The sequence below is a fragment of the Polistes dominula genome, unplaced genomic scaffold (assembly GCF_049000335.1).
Source record: "Polistes dominula isolate Pdom_NZ unplaced genomic scaffold, Pdom_raw_medaka contig_23, whole genome shotgun sequence".
Classification (NCBI taxonomy): Eukaryota; Metazoa; Arthropoda; class Insecta; order Hymenoptera; family Vespidae; genus Polistes; species Polistes dominula.
This window is the reverse complement of record NW_028300963.1, coordinates 1,057,501-1,078,458: the sequence shown is the minus strand read 5'-3', so window position 1 is coordinate 1,078,458 and position 20,958 is coordinate 1,057,501. Positions and strand designations below refer to the sequence as shown.

Sequence of the window (20,958 nt, the reverse complement as noted above, 5' to 3'; positions counted from 1 at the left end):
TTTTTAGAAACTATTATCGATCTGTGATGGTACTTGTCAAACTTTTGTACTAATTTTATTTTTAATATTATTATTATTATTATTATTATTATTATTGTTGTTGTTTTATATTTTATTTTATTTTATTAGTATATAAAAAGTAATGCAATATAATGTTTCAAAATTATTCTAATTATAGTATATTAATATAATTAAAATATAATATATAAAATATAAATAATATATATATAATTTATAAAATTAAAATATAGTAAAATATAATATTATTATATTTAAAAATATAATAAAATGTTATTATATTATTAATAGTATTTATTTATATTATATATAATTTATATTTATATTATATGTAATACTATTATATATAATACAATTACTATATAAAAATATACTATTATTAATATAAATTATTAATATAATAAAATTTAAAAATATAATTAGTAATATTATAAATAAATATATAATAAATTAATTCTATATATATATAGAATAATAATATATTTATAATTAATTCTTTAGAAACCTTGTGTACAATTTTATTTTTAATTTAAATTGTAAAAATGTTAAATTTCATTATTATAATTTATTATTACAATTTTATTATCATATTAAAATTAATTCGTTAAAAACGTCGTTGGATTTTTCGTTCATAATTATTTTGAAGATATAAAAATAGTATAATAAATAAAAAAAAAGACAAAGACAGCTGGATAAAATCAATAAAAATCTTTAAATCAATAAAACTTTTTTTCTCCATCTATAAATGTATCCTTAATAGGTACATACTCAGTAAAAGATATTAAACTAGGTTTGATAATCAATGATAGAGCTTTTAAGGGTTAAATAAATAAAAGAGAGAGAGAGAGAGAGAGGATGACGAAAATGGATGAGAGAATTGTTTCCATCTAAAACGACTTTAAGACTCGACATAAATATTTCCTTAGGACTTCGATTCCATCTTCTTTATCTTCTTCTTCTTCTTCTTCTTCTTCTATTTTTTCTTTTCTTTTCTCTTTTTCCTTTTAAATATAAAAGAAGGAATTAACCTATCTTAGATACGGTGCAAGAAAATACAAAAAACAAATAAAAATGAATTCTAATTTAAAGGAATATAATTTGCTACAATTTAATAGATTATTAAAGTTATAAAATTATATTTCAAAAAAAAAAAAAAAAGAACAAATTATAACAAAAAGAATAACGTTATATATATATATATATATTTTTTTTTTTGAAACACCGTGTAGAAAATAGTTTTGTTAAATATTAACCTTTTTCTTGATCTTTCTAGTGGAAACAAAAGTGCCAATTTTCAACGGAAGATAACGGATACCAGATAACAAAATGAAATTGTATTAGGGTGACTTGGGGATAGAAAGAGGAACAAAGATAAAACAAAAAAAAAAAAAAAAACAAAAAAATAGAAATAGAAATAGAAAGAAAAAGAGAAAGAGAGATGATGTTTCCCGAGATATTTCGAAGGTAGCAACCCTTATCACGTCTTATCCGACGTTTGTAGAGGATTTCCACCTCTGCGTATCCTCTTGGCAATATTACTGTTGCTTGGACGAACAAATTACGTATGTAGGGTAAAGTGGAAAGGAAGCGGGGCAAAGGGTGAGGCTTGTTGTTGCAGCTTGGAAGGGATAAAGTGAGAGAGTGAGTGAGAGAGACTGAAATAAAATACGGAAGATGTTAAATTATAAACAAGAAGTAAGATATATATATGTATATATATATATATATATATATATACTTCCTCTTCCTCTTCTTCTTTTAAACCCAACCCAACCCAACCCCAACCACCACCACCACCACCACCACCACCACCACCTTTTCCCAAGAGCTCAACGCCGTCTACAATTTAGATGAGAGTCTTTTCGCTAAGAACTCAACGACTACGAAGAAGGAAATAATCGGACCTGTCTCCTATTTTTTTTTATTTTAATTTTTATTTTTATTTTTTATTTCTTATTTCTTATTTTATAAACTGCTTAACACTTTTTATATCTTTTCTTTCCTGTTTTGCTTCTTTATATTTTATTTTATTTTATTTTTTTTGGAATATCGTGAATGACACTACTACCTACGACGGTGTACGATAAAGTTTCCTTTATTTTGGTTTTTAAGAAAATATTCGGTTGGCAAGAAAGTAATTTCAGTTTTCTAGTGTTAAATATCACTTTCTTGCCAATCCAATATAATATTATTTATATATATATATATATATAAATTAATAGATGTATATAATTTTATAATACATATATTTACTTACTACCGCCAACCCATTAACATCGGTTAGAGATTAATGAGTCAACTATTTTGTTAAGTAAAAAAAAATTGTTTCTTCTTCATTCGACAATTGCATATTTGTATTTTTAATGAAAATCACTTCATTTGTTTATGCATTTATTATTTTATATTCTATCGTTTTCAATTGGGTATCATTGATTTTGACGTTATCGTTAATTCAACAAAAATAATGGAGATTAAAAATACGTATATATATATATAAATATACGCGTTACAAATGATGAAAGTTAATAATTAATGTTATCGATTTTTGTAATCAACGATAGCTTTCTAAAAAAAAAAAAAAATAAAACAAAAAAGAGAGGAACGAATAAATAAAAAAAACTATTGTGAATATCAAATGGACAGGATTGAAAACGTTTTGTAAATTGCAACAACCTCGATATATTTTATGTATCCTGTGTCTTTTTATTTATTTATTTTTTTCTCTTCTTTTTTCTTATTTAAATAAACAACAGGCTATTCGATTTGATTTATAAATGAAAATAACATATGAATGCATGCGTCGTGTTAAATCTATTGCATTCGAATCCAAATATTTTATTGTATCGTGTTCATTAATGTATCAAAAAAAAAAAGAAGAAAATAATATGAATAATTTCAAATGATTTAATTGACTATAACCATAATGATTATACTAAATAATAATCAACAATTATACACGAAATTTATATATTAAATATATTTTATAATAAAATATTGTATGGTGTCAAAAACCTTGACGCAATCTTGATACTATATATTATAATTCAAAGAACAATCGAAGAATATTTGTGAAATATACGATATAAAATGGAAAACCATTTTTATGGTTATTATATATTATATTTCCAAAAAATAATTTTAAAATTATTTAATAGACCATAATCATAATGATTATACTAAACACTATTCAACAATTATACCTGAGATTTTTATATTAAATATATTTTATAATAAAATATTGTATGATGTCAGAAATCTTGACGCAACCCTGATACTATATATTATAATTCAAAAAACAATCTAAGAATATTTGTGAAATATACGATATAAAATGGAAAACCATTTTTACGTGATTATTATATATTATATATAATATTATATCATATATTAAATTTTGAAAAATAATTTAAAAATGATTATACTAAATAATAATCAACAATTATACTCGAGATGTACATATGAAAATATTGTACGGTGTTTCAATTCTATTATGAATGACACTGTGATCCAATTCAAAGAACAATCAGAAGAATATTTGTGTAATTGATTAAAATTAATATAAACTGAGAAAAAAATGGTTTAATTATCTTACAAGCATTGATACACATTCTTCTTATTTATAAATCCTGAAGAAATTACACGAGCTTTAACGTTACTTCGTCTAGTCTATTACCTAAAGCTCCATCGACATGCGATCAGACTTGCTGCTGTTGCTTTGAAGAGATTACCCGTTAAGTACTCAAAATCCGTAGAGAATAGAAAATCGATATTCGCATTACGTACGAGAAAGCTCTTCATGAAATCCGTTTTAATCCTCGTACGAAAAGTTGCAGCACGACGACTTTTGCAAGCATTAAGTTAGTGCGAGTTGTAGTAATACACCAAAGCAATAGAGTAATGGTGGTATTGGTGATAACAATGATGATAGTAGGGTGATGCTGGTGCTAGTTGATGGTAGTGGTTGGTGGTAGTAGGTCAACGCCATTTTTCAACAATTCCTTTTCTTTTCATTCTTTCTAACGAAAAGCTGCATGGTAATAAGAGAACCTACTACGAGAAGATGAGACTGCTTTAGGAAAGTGGTTAACGTTAAAAAAGAGGGTACCTAGGTTTTACCTTCCAAAGAACGTTACTACTCTGTTGCTACTACTGCTACTACTACTATTACTAAATACTTTCAAGCTCACTTTTTATATGACGTAACGTAATATGATAATATTATACTTCTTGTAGTTCATTTCTATTAAAAAAAAAAAAAAAAAAAAAAAAAACCTTTTAAAGTATGACAAATTATTTATCTTTTTTTTATGAAGAGAAACACAATATATTATTTAATAAATAATATAATATATAATATTAACATATTATATTATATAATAATTTATTATATATATAATAATATAATAATATAATTTATATATATATTAAATATATATTATTAGATATTCCTTCAAAATAATAATAATAATAAAAAAATTATCTATATATGCAATTCGATGCATATTTTCACTTTAACCCCAATTTTTTTTTATTTCTTCCTACTACTCTCTACGTTAAAAATATATTTCATTCGTTAATAAACAAAAAAAGTTAATTAACTTTTACGTAAATTTTACATAAAAAAAGTAAAAATACGTGCCAGATGTATTTAAATATTCACTTATATGCCAATACGTGCATACATCTAAATATACAAGATTGATCTAATAAGAATGAATGAATGTGTTACTCGCCTACGCTCGTGTTATCATTCGACACACCCCGTTTTTACCTTCACACAAGTTAAACTTTATTTTTAGATAATATTATATCATTAAGAAGAAGAAGAAGAAGTAGAAAAAATCTAATTGCACACGCCTGCATTCCTACATACACCACATATATACTTACTTAACCGTGATGACTAATGATCGTAATTAACACGGAATTGATTACGCAATTTACGATAAACGTAAATTATAAATGATTCTTCGTAGAAAGACACGACGTATATATATATATACATATACATAGAAAAATATACTTTAGTTACACATATATGTATGTCTATAAATATTATACACACACATATATATATATATACGTGGTTATTGGAAAAATTTGTGGAAAATGTACACGACTATAAATTTCTCTTTCTATCTTATAATACATACACATATAAGCATTCATTTTTATATGTTACATATATACATACATATACTGAACGTATATACAACATATATATATATATATATAGGTGTGTATATAAAAAGATAGAATGCGTTAAATCGTAGGAAGTGTAGAACCATAGCAATAAATTGCTAATCGGTACGGTATTCTTTCAACAATTTCCGCTCGATTGCCGATTTCTCCTCTCGTGGCTACGCTTTCGAGCATTATATACACGTGGGACACCGAGAGAGACCCAATCGTTCCAACGGTTTTCCAATATTATACAACACATAGATAGCTTATACCATGAACCGAAACTTTCGATGAACCGTGTCGTGTGTCTCTAGTTCTATCACTATCCCCATCTCTCTCTCTCTTTCTCTCTCTCTCTACTTTTTTTCTTTCTCTCTCTTTTATTCTTTCTCTACTATCTTCCTCATCTATTTTAAAATAATTATCTTAAAAGTTAACTAAACTCTTTTATTTTAAAGATAATTTGACTAACTAAAACGTTGTACATTAACGAAACATTTTAATTATATCAGTAATATTGTATCATATCCAATATATATTATTATTTATATTATATTAATTACGATTTATAGTAATTATAATTAAGTAGTCTAAATTTTTATTGAAATAATATATATTTGGATAATTTTTAATATTTTTTTTTTTTTGATTTTAATTATACCATATTAATTCTATATCAAATAAAATTAATTTATTTATTTATTAAAATAGTAAATTAAGTGTATTATACTATATATATATATATATATATATATATATATATATATATATATATATATATATATATATATAATAATTTGGATAACTTTTAATATTTTTTTGTTTTTATTATATTTAATTTACCAATTTAGTTATACCATATTAATTCTATATTAAATAAAAATTATTACTAAATTTATTAAAATAATCTATATTATATATATATATTCGAATAAATTGTTAATATTTTGTTGTTCAATCAATATGTATTATAACAAATACACATCAATTTATATCGAATAATTATTAATTATTATTAATAATTAATATAAGCATTGTCATTTTCATCATTCAATTTCTAATCTATAAGAATAATTATAAATAAAATTAAAAATCTATACGCTATTCTTTTATTATTTTTGATATCAACACAATATTTTAAAAGTTAAAAAATAATAAATGGATTATCAAATAAATTAATAAAACAATAATAATAATAATAATAATAATAATAATAATAATAATAATAATAATAATACAATTTCAAGTAAACGATATCAAATTAATTTGCTTCAAATCATTCAATCTCTCTCTCTCTCTCTCTCTCTCTCACTGTATCTCTCTATCTCTCATTTTGTTATTGGTACGAATTGATAACGAACGACAAACAAAAAAAAAAGAAAAGATAAAGAAGAAGAATAATAATAAAAAAAAAAAAAAAAAACGAATTTCTTTTAGGAAAGCTTTCGATCGTTTGCAATCTCGTAGTTGCACCTTATCCATTGTAGTTTGAGAAAAAAGGTGGGCTCTTCTTTCGAAGGACCTCTCTGCTGAGCGTGTGAAAGAACGCGATAAAACCCTTTTCCCTCTTTTCCCTCTTTAAGAGTGACGATGAGAAACGAAAGGAAGGGAATAAAATAAAAGAAAAAAAGAATGAGAAGGTAAAAGAAGAAGAAGAAGAAGGTAGAAAGAAAGCAACCCAGCTTTCGACTGATAAGAAACTGCCAGCCAGGAAGGTGGGTGGTGGTTGAACGAATTTCGTTTTCCAAGATTTTTCCTCTCTTTCTTTATTTCTTTCTTTCTTTCTTTTTAACTTTCTTCTTTCTTATACAACCATCTGTGATTCGATTCGAGATCAGCTTTATGAGCAAAACGATAGGGGAGAAAAAAATACGAAAGTAGGGAGAGATATGTTAGGGTTGGTTGGTTGGTTGATCGTTTAAGAAACGACGAGGGTGATAAATTGAATAAAGCAGAAAAAAAAAAATATATATATATATATATATATATATTGAAAAAAAAAAATTACGCCAAATGAAAAAGAAAAAGTAATGGTGTTAATTGTATTGGAAAAATACTAGGGATGATTTTTTTTTTTTTTTTTATACTACTGACACGATGTATACAATGTGTCTTGATAATTACGATATTGGATTTAAGTGAAATAAAAAAAAAAATATTAACACTTTGTTAATCGACTATTTTTTTTCTTTTCAAGAATTTATCTCATGTCATCGGTTATTACTTCGTAATTGAATAGTAAAGTAAAACAATATAAATAATTTTTGATAAATTGTACTTAGGTATTATTAGATTTATAAATATTTCTTCTTCGTATGATAAACAATATAACAATAATACAACAAAATCTGTTCTAATATTGTAATATTTATTGTCGTTGTGTTTTCCTATTAAATAGCGTGATCCGATTTGAAAAAAGGGAATCACGAGTTAATTCGTGACTGGTCAGCAACGTTCGGCCACAGAAACACGAGTTAACTCGGGACCCGGTCAACAGAGTGTTAAATATTATTCAAATATATTATTTTAATAAATTTTGTTGATAGTAGAAAAAAAAGAAGAAGAAGAAGAAGTTTGTTCATTTGAAAGAGAACAGTCAGAGTTCATCAGAAGATGTCATTTGTTGATAGAAGAAGAAGATGAAGAAGAAGAAATATTGATAGATTGTAATAAACACTCTTGTAACAATTTATATAATATGTATTATATATATATATATATATAAAAAGTTTATAAACTTTAATCTCTGTGAAAAATTTAATATTCGAGAAAACGAGCGTATAGGAAAAATGGAATATTAATTTTATGTTAATCGTTAACTCTTCCATAATTTTGCATAATTACTGTCAGATAATTATCTTTTTTTACACCTTTCTTTTTTTTCTTCTCTTTCATATGGAAGAATTTTTCAAATAAGAAATTCATACCTCTCGATATATTAAATATTCAATAAAATAAAATTAAAATAAAAAGGAATGCGCGTGTATGTTAATATATGTTTACATTAAAATGTAAAAGAATTTCTCGATGAATCCATTTTTTTTCCATAATCTACAAATTATACACACATATGAAAGTCAAATAAACAAAAAAAAAAAAACAAGTAAGATTGCAAAATAATTGATAGGAAAGAAAGATCAAATTATTTTCTATTAGATATTATTTTACATTGACCAGAGAACAAAATATATAAAAATTGAACACACATTCTTCTTGAAAATGTTATATAACAGATTTGTAAATAAAAATAAAAAAATAAATAAAAAATGTGTGTAACAAGAAAACAAAAGTTGAATGCAGAAAAATGCATGGATCGTGAGATTCGATCTAAATAAAAATAAAAATAAAAAAACGGAGAAAAAAACATTGCGATTCTTTTATATCCGAAGAAATTTTGTGAAATATGCGATCTTTCTCTCCGAGTATTTGGAGAAGAAGTGGGGGAAAAGGAAAGGGATGATAGGGAGAAAGGAAGAAGGGTAGAATTTCGAAGGGAAGAAGAAGTAATACGTAGTCCATGACGAGGCGTTATACGAGTGAAAAATATGCGTTAGCTAGAAGGATGATCCATGTGTACATATCTATATCCTGTCACGACATTATATTTGAAATGTAAAGATACCCACATCCCCATATGAGTATGGAGAATTGAACGGGAAAGAGAGAAAAAAAAAAAAAGGGGAAAGAACAAAACTAAATCTTCAAAATGGATTGAAAGAAATGTAATCTTATTTCTTGTCATAGATATTTTCAAACTTTTCGACAAACTTACGAAGATTTTCTTATTATACTACGAAGTAGTACGCGTATTCAACAAATATTTTAAAAAAAAAGAAACAGAAAAGAATAAAAATTTGAATAATAATAATAAATAAAAAAAAATATATATATATATGAGTATAGAGAAAATTAATTTAATATATTTTATTATTTTTTTATATTTTTATATTTTTTTATTATTAATAAAATTTAAATTTTATTAATGTAAGTTTTGTCGAATAAGAAAAAATATGTATAATTTTTTTTTAAATTATTTATATATATTTATATTTTTATAAAATATTATTATATAAATAATACGAATTAATAAAATAATTTTTATAACATAATATTTTATATATATATATATATTTTTTTATAATATAAATAAATATATTTTATATGAACATATAAAATATATATTTGTATTCACGTTTGACAAGTTAGTTTAAAATTAAGTATTCTATATGAAGTGCAACAATTATCCTATACATACATATATATATATATTAGAATTGTCAAATTAAATATTTAAACCCCATAAACCCTCTAGAATAGTACGTGAATTATTTAACATAAGTGACAAATGAAACAAATTTTTGATACTTTAACAAATCAACCTAATTAATTACCACCTTATTTAGATAATCTGTATTTCAATGGTAACACACACACACACACACACACACATATATATATATAGGAATTGTCAGATTAGATATTTAAAGCCCGGTTAGAACATCGTAGAATAGTGCGTGAAATTATCGATTATCATAGGTAATTAGATCGATCGTGTCTAGCCATCACATTTGCGCTTAGACTTGGAGGTTGCTTGGTTGGGTTGGTAGAGGTGGTAGGTGGTAGGTTGGTAGGTTCCTTGCTTGCTTGCTTGCTTGCTACCTTCCTTCCAAACCCTATTCCCCATCCGCGAACAAGATTATCATTCGTCACTGTCAACCGTACAAAGCCTCGAGCTTTGCGGTTGTCAGACTACTCTATCTTATATGAATGATACATGCTCGACGGATTAGGCGAATTAGGATGTTGGCTTGGAAGAGCTTGCTATTATCGGCCGTTTGTGGATGGCCGGTTGTTCAATTCCCTCCCTCTCTCTCTCTCTCTCTCTCTCTTCTTTGGTTTGTCCAATTGGAAAGACCATCTCGAAATTCCTACAGAGAGAGAGAGAGAGAGGAATTTCTAATGTTGGTTCGATCACCATTCGAAATAGATGTATAGTATTATTAGTTAGTGTGTTAGACAATGATGGAAAATCCTACATCTTTCTTCTATTTCGACATATACGAAGAATAATTCATTCCTTCAGGAGAAAACCCATTTTGTTTCTGCCACTGTGAAAATCTAAAAAAAAAAGGAAATCAAATTCGTATCTTTCTTTATTTATAAAAAAAAAAAAAAAAAAAAATACTCCTGTGTTCTTTCGTTCCTATAAACTATCTATCTTTCTTTCTTGTCAACTGTCGTGAAATTTGATTTATACAAAAGTTATAATGTTCCTTTTATATATATATATATATATATACATTTGATTTTACTTATATCGTTGGAAAAAAAATAGAATTTCTCTCGTATGAACAATTATATATATATATATATATATATCTTTTTAATTAATCGGATAATATGAAGGTGCTTTACTGTAATAGAAATGACATTTTACTTAATTAAGTAAAATATTGAAAATAATTTAAAAAAAAAAAAAATGAAAGTTCAAGATAAAAATAAAAAAAAAAAGAAAATCTAAGAAAATGAAAGAGAAAATATATTCTAAAGGTAAAATCAGAAATACTCGAGTATCGTGACCACAAATTCAACGTTAGGTCTATTTAAAGTTAAAGTATTGAGGATATACACAGTAAGAAAACTGTAGCTACTAGTAAAATACTACTGTTGCTTGCTGTTGGTTTCTATTACTATTACTACTGCTACTACTACTACTACTACTATTACTACTACCTTTTGATGTGCCGAGATGTTCAACGTTTTTACCTTTCTCCACCAATTCCTTTTCTCTTTCCCTCTACCACCCTTTAGGAACATTCTCAACGATCTTTTCTACAAATGAAAAGGGTGCAATGGTGGAATTTCTAAAGAGTCTGCTATTACCTATACATAACCACATACATCTGCATGTATATGTTTATTTTATAATACGCATAAGTAAGTATTTTACTTTATATAATAGTTGTGATACTTTGTTTAATAAATATTCTGATAAATAAAAACATAATATATATATACCGAATAATTTTAATCTAATAAAAGTAATTCATCAAAATTTATATTTCATTTAATAAATATATAATATATATTTATATTATAAATTTATAATTATAAAAATATTTATTTTTTAAATATATATTATATACATATATTTAATATATATAATATTATAATATAATTATTATATATATATATATACGTATATATTAAAAATATTAACTCAGCACAAATTTTGTTGAACAATCCAACATATGTGTGTTTTATATTTCATATAAACTCCCATACGTTTAATGTATGCTTTCGTATACATACATATATTTATTTATAAATGCACACGAATATATATATATATATACAGGTAAATACGAGTAGAAAATTTGGGGTTGGTATCGAGGCTTTGTCGATGACACTGATTGATTGGTCAACGCCCCGACGAAACGATCATACTTCTCTCTCTCTCTCTCTCTCTCTCTCTCTCTCTTTCACTCTCATTCTCACTCTCTTTGTCTTTCTCTTTTTCGTGGATGCTGTCTGTCAAGTCCCAACCTAATATTTCTGTCAAGAGCATTGAAAATTAAAAGGTACGCCACCGTTAATTACTGCGTTGCGAGTTGTTCGTTGTAAAAAAAAAAAAAAAAAAAAAAAAAAAGAAAAAGAACTGGAACGCATGAAATTAAAAAAAATAACAATAAAAAAAAAAAAAAATATAGGAAGAAAAGGAAAGAGTAGATAAAAAGAAAAAAAAAATGTCGGAGTCTCTTGTGTTTGCACCACACACACACACACCACTCACGTTTTTACGATAGAAAAGGTATCATCGTATTTTTAAAATTGTTACCGTGTTGAAAACGTATGCCATACAATTTTTATCTTTCTCTCTCTCTCTCTCTCTCTCTTTCACTCTATTTTTTCTCTATGTGTTTGTTAAAATTGAATTAAACAAGAAAAATAGGAGAACAAAAATTGGGGGTAGCCTGGCTTACGTGTGTAATAAAATGTATTTAAATTTAATTTTATATACTAAAACACGATACCACCCTTCTAAGTTTTCAATGAATTTTTATTGTATTTTTATTTTTATTTTTATATTATCTAAATAAGGTGTTAATTAACTATGGTTATTCGTTAACTCATTGGAGACCCAATTGCACACCGTGTGTGCAATCATACTTAGCTGTTATCTGTTATTTGGAGTAAAGTATCTTTAAAGTATAGAAAAACCAAATTTACCATTGTAAAAATATAACAATAATAAAAAATTAATAATATAATAATAAAAAAAAATTTAATATGAATAATATAAAATTAATAAAAATATAATATATATAATATAAAAAATATAATAATATAATAAATAATATAATAATAAAAAAAGATATAATAATAAACAATATAATAATTTAAAAAAATACAATAATAAATAATATAATAATAATAAAAAAAAATATATAACAATAAAATAAAATAAATAATAATAATAAAATAATAAAAAATGAAATGGCTTCTTCTAGAAACCGTGTTTGAAAAAGTCATGGTCCCGAATGGGTAGTAAAAGTATTTATCCAAAATTTGTTAATTTTTTTTTTCTCAAAATTATTTATGTTAAATAATCTTCACGTTATTTACTAACATAAGTGAAACTAATTTAAAGTGAAAATAATTTAGTTTCTTTATCATCGTATTTCTATGCATAGCATTAAATCTTATCGTACATTGGACATTTGTAAGATTGTTATAATTTTTTCAAGCCCTCAGCAACGCAATTACTATTTTATTTCTCATTTTTCCACAGTCATAACAAGAAACTACCACTCGTAAAGGAACATAATGTACGAAGCCGCCACCACCACCACCACCACCCACCCACCACTCCACCTCTCTTCTCCGACAAACGAGTATTCGAGCGAATAAATATTTCTTTTCTTATTTTTTTTTCTACTAGCAAAAACTACTACTACTACTACTACTACTACTATTAAAAAAGAAAAGTAATAGAAAATAATAGAGTGACTGTAATAGTGTGCTACAGTAGTTTAACATTTTCATGAAAAATATCTCATTGAATACTCAATGTTCATCTTAAACTTACCCCATCTTATGATGCATAAAAAACAAAAAATATGTTAAAAATAAAAAATTAAAAAAGAAGAGAAGAGATAAAAAATGTGACAGAAAGAATTGAAGGGTGGGAGGTTGAAAGTGAAGTAGAGAGAGAGAGAGAGAGAAAGAAGGATGAAATTAACGTAATTATTCGGCATGCCAACCGGTGTGAAACGACAGCACGGGTTCGTACAAAGGATATGACGAAAGCCTCTTATGGGAATGATTTTCATTGGTCAAACGAAAAAGCCTTTCCTCTTGAATTCAGAAACATCACTAATAAACTTAACGACAGATTTTACGTCTTCTATCTTTCTAAGTTCACTTAAGTTATTCCAACACATTTTAAAAGCACTTTATTCTCATTCCATTTATTTCTAATTTGTGATAAGATAGTTATGAAAATATATATATATATATTATATTTAATATTAAAAAAAATATCTAAAATTTTGAAATTTTCTCTATAAATTTTATAATATAATATATATAATAATTATATAAAAAATTATTATTATAAAATAATATTATAATATAAATACATAATAAATGTAAATATATAATAAATATATAATAATATAATAATATTATTATAATATTACACACAAATAATTCATAATATAATAGACATTTTTATAATAAAATTTAAAAAAAAAAACATGTTACATGTTACCACCTATAAACAATTTACAAATACACAAATACACAGATTATTTAGAATACAAAATTGGAAAATTAAAATCTAAAAATCGAAAATATGATACATGGTTGACCACATTCGATCAAAATGCAAAACTATCCATCCCTCCTACCAACCCTACCATCAACCCCCACTGCATGAATAACAATAACAACAATAATAATAATAACGGGAAAATAATACAAGACAACGTTGCAACCGTGATATAATATAATATAAAATACAATACACATAACATAAAACGCAATGGGCAATAATAAAACAACAAAAATCGAGTTGAACACAACAACAACAACAACAACAACAAGAGGATAATATCAAATCGGTTTGTTTTAACAAATGCCCTCAGACGTGAATGATACTACCCCCCTAGTATAGGAATAAGCACCAATTGGAAATTACAATAGTAATACTAAAGGGAACGCGAGGAATACATGTTGCGTAGTGTGAATTTACAAAATTACACACCGGGGAAAGCCGATAACATATATAAATACACATACATATATATATATGTGTGTTTATATATGCATACGTCATCGAGCAAACGAGTTATAATCGTTGATCGCTAATTAGAACACGATTTCGACGTGACCAAGCATGAAATGTCCCCCTCTCTCTCTCTCTCTCTCTCTCTCTCTCTCTCTATCTGATGTGTGTGTGTGTGTGTGTTATTCCAAAAATGGACATACGAAAGGGATGCAGGATGCATCAGATTAGTATTACTCTCTTTCTCTAACTTTAACTATCTCCACCCTCTCTTTTTCTTGCTATCACACTCTGTCTTTATTCAACTCTTTTTCTTTCTTTTTGTCTTTTTTTCTTTTTTTTTGCGTTTACATTCGCATGAATTCGCGTTAGTCATGTGACACTAGTGCTGAAAAAGCCTAAAGGAATGAACAAACGCAGTCGTGAGGAAACGAGGTCGTCGGAAGAGAAAACCAATGGAAACTAACATTCTTTCACTGCGTATATTCTATCTCTCTTTCTCTCTCTCTCTCTCTCTCTCTCTCTCTCTCTCTCTCTCTCTCTCTCTCTCACTCTTTTTTCTCTTATATGTGTATGTTCTCTAATGCGTGTGCGTGTGCGTATCTGTCTGTACCACAGTATCTCTTTTTACGAGATACTCGAATGAAATGAAGAGAATCATGAAAGAGAGGAGGAGGAGGAGAGCAAGAAGAGGTGGATGGGGTTGAAAATTTTCTTTTTTTTTGGAGGGGGAGGTTTCTTTTTTTTGCCATCTCTCTTTCTCTCTCTCTCTCTCTCTCTCTCTGTCTCTGTCTCTTTTTCTTTTTTTTTGTGTACTTTTCTTTTATTATCTTTTTCTCCACTTTTTACAAAAGATCTCAATCTATGATTTTATACTCGCCGCAATTAAGTGAAACAAAATTGTTTGATTTGCTTTACGAACAAGTTTTACTTTGGGATTCATCCAACTTGATTTATTCTCTCTCTCTCTCTCTCTCTTTTCATGTATTCTACTATGAGTTCAATTATTATTATTATTATTATTAGTATGAATGTTATTATTATTATCATTATTAAAGGGTGTTTTGTAAAGGACGTTTAGTTAAATAATATTACGCAATAATTGTTATAAAATAATTATCAGTAATTATAATTAAAGCATATTGCACGTTTGATGATTATTAATTGTCCAACGAAAAATACGATATTAAATATAAAAGAAGAAGAAGAAAAAAAAAAAAGAAAATTATAATCAACCCTAATAATAGAGAAACAAAGTGAGTGTGAAAAGAAGAAAGAAAGAAAAGTATATTAAAAATATTTATATTTTTTAAAAGATATTTTTAAAGAAAGAAGAATGAAAATAAAAGTAGAAAAATAATAATTTACAAAAGTTATTACAATTAAAAAAAAAAAAAAGAAAAAAAAAGAAACAGAAATAAAAAATGAGAGATAATAAACCCGTTTAAAAAGACGAGTCCAAAAATATAAAAAAAAAGAAAAAAGGAGAGAAAGAAAGAATCTAGAAAAATAATTAATATCCTAGTGAAGTATATGAATACACACACACACACACATACACACACAAAACACATACAGGAATTAAAAAAAAATAAAAAGAAAAAAAAATGGAAGAAGAACTAACACACACGCTTTTTAATCATCCTCTTCCTCCTCTTTCCTCTTCTTCTTCTTCTTCTTCTTCATCTTTTTCTTGCTTTTTTTTTTTCTACAAACGTTTCATCATCTTTATTTTAAAAAAGACGCAACGCAGGTGTCCAACGAAGGTATCCCCATGCAACATCATACTACGTAATATACCGCATCGCAGCAGCCTCGATGCGGAATACTATTTTTGGGTTGGCCACTCTAGGAACCTACATTCGACGTATTTGGTTTTTGCATTTCCATTAGGAGTGCGCTTTATCGACCTCTGTCTGTGTTTATGTGTGTGTGTGAGTGTCATAAAACAGAAAAAACGAAAACTTCTTCAAGGACGATGGGTCTTCTCATTTTTCCTATTTTTTTTTTTTTTTTTTTTTAACGAGTTATTTCTCATTAGCCAGAGAATATAATCTTAGAAAGAAAAGAAAAAGAAAAATAAAGAAAGAGGGGAGAATTGATTCTTTTAAGAAAAGAACAGAACAGAGGAGAAAAAAGAAAAGAAATGGAATTGAGGGAGAAAAAAAGGGGGTGGTTAGGTAGAGGGTTAAAGGGAAACTGGGGTCGAGTGGCAGCAGCATCTGCAAGTTTCTTTGAATAAAGACTCCCGTTCGAGGACTTGATCACTTCTTCTTCTTCTTCTTCTTCTTCTTCTTTTAAAATAAAAAAAGGGTCACCGATTAAAAGGATGAGTCTAAGTTTTTTATCCTTAAAGATATTTTCTAACGATTCGAATTTAAAAAAAAAAGAAAAAGACACTCTTCAAGAAAAAAATACATATACATATACATACACATACAATATATATGTGTATTTTCCTTTTTAAAATGCAACTTTGCTTTGAGATATTTTTACAACGTGTTTATTATCTATGACAGGATGTAAATTTTTGGGTTGTTTTGAAAGTTTCGTGACGATTTTGATGGAAGATTGAAATGCAACGCATTTTAGTTTGTTTTGTTTTTTTAGTATATATTTATTAAATTAATATAATATAAATATAATTAAAAAATTAATATATATAAATATAATAAATTAATTAATAATAATAAAATAAATATAACATATAAGTTAATATAATATTAATTCCCAAACTTCTCAGGTTTTTCTTTTTTAGCAAAAGAACTCTAGCAAAATTTCTCATTTACAAAACTTTTCAGGTTTTTTTTAGCAAAAGAACTTCAGCAAAATTTCTCATTTACAAAACTTTTCAGGTTTTTTATTAGGAAAAGAAATCTATATGCCACCTATCGAAAATCGGCATTTTTTTTTTTTGGTTAATATATATTTATTAAACTATGTATAGGGTGCCATTCTGTTCTACAATCTTTCTTAATCATTAAGCGTAACTTTAAAATTATCTTCCAAACTTTTCAGGTTTTTTTTAGCAAAAAAAACTCTATATGCCATCTATCGAAAATCGGCACGAACTTTACAGAACAATCCAATATTTTATTCTTCTTCTTTTCTTTTTACTTCAATTGAAATATTCTATTATTACTATAAACCGAATTTAGACAATTTAATGTTGCACGAATTTTATTTTTAATCGTTAAATCGTCCAATAAAAATTGAAAAAGGTAAAAACCTGAGGAAACTGAATAACTGAAGAAAAAAAAATAAAATAAAAAAAAGTTCTCGTAGATTTTACTTCTCAACCGTGGAACATCGGGAGTTCTTCTTTTCAACCCTTACAAACTCATTCTCCCTTTCTCCCTTCTCTCTCTCTCTCTCTCTCTCTCTCTCTCTCTTTCTCTCTTTCTCTTTTTCTTTCTATCTCGTTTGTCTGCGACTTTAGAAAGGTACTGTCGGAAGGCCTGGTGAAGAACCTGCGAAGATGGTTTTCTGCGGATCGATGAGGCGGCAGATTCTCCTGAGTTTTCTCTCTCTTACTCTTTCTCTCTCTCTTTCTCTCTCTCTCTCTCTCTCTCTCTCTCTCTCTCTCTCTCTTACTCTCACATTCTCTCTTTCTAATATTTTTTTTCTTCCCTTCTTTTTTTCATTGAAGAAAGACGACGATGTGGAGAATGAGGTGATAGTAGTGGATGAAGTATGAGGAAGGGTTGAATAGAAGGGAAGAAGAAGAAGAAGAAGAAGAAGGGCTTAGGAAAAGAGAAAGAATGTAGAAAGAAAAAAGAAAAAGAAGAAGAAGCAGCAGCACGTACGCTGCCATACTCTGTATTTAGGTGAGTGGATACACACAGTGACCCTTCACGTTTGTATTTCCCCGTCTATGAATTCTGTGATAAGTTATTCGGGATAGTATAAAGCTAGCTGGGTTTAAGGGTACCAAACAAAAGGGTTATTACGTATTATCGAAGCTTTCAAAAACTTTTAACTAAATATCCACGTCTAAGCTTACCCCATAAAAGAATCACTTTCGTGGCATATTTTTAATTTACTTTCCACCCAAACACCTCCTCCACCTTCTTTATATTTTAATATAAACTTATTTTTAACCTTTAGAGTACTATGAACGTATATATGCGTTTGGTAAAAATTATCAAAGTGATCTTATCCAATACATATACGTGTTTGTTAATATTAATATAAAATAATTAAGTGTTTATATTAATTAATTCAATTATATTCGTGGCATATTTTTAATTTACCCTCCACCCTAACAATTTTACCCTGTTTTATATTTCAATAAAAAAAAAAAACTTCTTTTAATTTTTTATTTTAAAAAAACCAAATATATATTTCAACATATACTACTAATTGAATTATTGTATTTTTTTTTTTTCTTGAATTTTCTTTTCTTTATTCTTTTTATTATTATTATTATTATTATTATTGTGATTCTTTAAGGAACTAAATTATCGAAAAAAAAAATAAAAGAAACAAAGTTTGCATAAAAAATGATAAAAAAAAATAAATACTTGTTTGTTAGTTATGTTTTATGTTAGAAATATTTGAAGAAATATGTTCGTAAATTCAAATAGATTTACGTATAATACTTGAAAGGGCTTCTTCTTGCTCCAATAAGAGGGATTAGCTTTCCACGTGTTGGTAAACGCACGTATGGCTGCTATACTACCATTCTAACATTGGCGTAGGTACTTAATCGAATTTAGTATCCACCGAGGGTATTCTAGTGTCGAAGGTGTACTTACAAATATATATATATATATGTATATACAACAAGAATCGAATTTCTTCTCGCGTAACTGACCAACCCTTAGATATTCTCTTCACATTTCTCATTCTTTTTTTTTTCTTCCTTTCTATATATATATATATATATATATGTGTATACAGTATGTACATATACTAATATGTTTTTCTATATGTATCGTGTTTCGTCGTACTGATGAAATCTCGGATTTTCGATAAGTCTATCGAAATACGATCGAATGGGAAGAAAGGAAAGAAAAGAAAAAATAAACAAGAAGGACAAGTGAGAAACGTGATATACAAAGTAAGTATAACATGTACCAAAAGGGTGTGTGTATCCGGTAACTGAACCGGACTATTATTTACTACTCTTCCCTTTTTCTCTTTTTTTGTTTTTTTTTGTTTTTGCCATAGATAGTAAAAAGAAGAACATTTTTTTTATATCATACAAATATAATTTAGATATCTAAATATTTTAATATTGCAAAATTATATATTATTTAATTCAATTTATATAATATTTATTAAGTTATTAATATAAAATATAATATATATATATATAATATTATTATCTAATAGAAAAATTCTTTACGATAATTATTAAAAAAAATATTAAGAAAAATAATCAGAGAAAGAACTATTATTATACTATTTTTTTTCTTTTTTACATTCATTTTAATACAAGTTTGTCATTTTGATTATATAAATTATGAAAAATTGCAAATTTTCTCTTTTATATACATTTTTTTTTTGTTTTTTTTTTTTTACATCATTTTACAAAATTCTCTTACAATTTCTTATTTACCATTACGTACTTCTAGTTACTCGGTTATAAACTTTTTACTGTTGGTAGAAACATCAGAATTGATAGTAAGTACTTACTTACTTACTTACTTACTTACTTACTTACTTACTTATTTTCTCTCTTTCTTTCTCAAAGTAATAGTAAGGACCACCACTGTATTTTACTCGTGGGAAGGAGATGAAGGTGGAGGTGGAGGTGATGCGTTTGTCGAAGTTTGTCGAACGACGTGTAAGTGCTGTTTAAAATTCTATGCCAAACATGATTACCATACGAATGTACGAAAAATCCGGGTAAACATCCAAGTTAGACTTCTAACTTGTTCGAAAAAAAGGTTTACTCTTCTTTTCATTCCTTTCTTACTTTAACCACCCCCCCACCCACCCACCCTCTTTTCCTCATCCTTCTTCTTTTACCACTCTGTATATTTCTTCGCAATACTATTTTTATTTTTCTTCTTTTTTGTCATTTTTTTTTTTTTATTCTATTTTTTCTATTTTTGATTTGAAGTTAGAAAGAGGAAAAGAGAGAAAGAAAGAGAGAGAGAGAGTCCAACAAACTTTTGGTACTTTTACGTTTGGAAAAAAGAACAAGAAAAAAAAGGAAAAAGAAATCAAAGGGTGAGAGGATAAAATTTGTTCTCCCTTTACCGAAGGGCTACCTGGAGAAATACTGGAGAAGTACCGGAGGGATCAATAAAGTAAGATGTCTGACTCTCTCTCTCTCTCTCTCTCTCTCTCTCCCTCTTTCCTTTTATTTCCTTTTTAACAAACATAAATTTTCAATTGACTAGTTTTCATCTATTTTGTATTCTAATTTATTATTACATTTATCAATACCTTTATTAAATCATTGCAATCATCATCATTGCAATTAAATAAAAATAATAATAATAATAATAATAATT

General features: G+C 26.5%; 1 protein-coding gene across 1 annotated transcript in view; it reads right to left on the bottom strand.

The window, feature by feature from the left end:
• Cow (Proteoglycan Cow) overlaps nucleotides 1-20,958 on the bottom strand; it is a 123,393-nt gene that overhangs the window by 74,066 nt on the left and 28,369 nt on the right.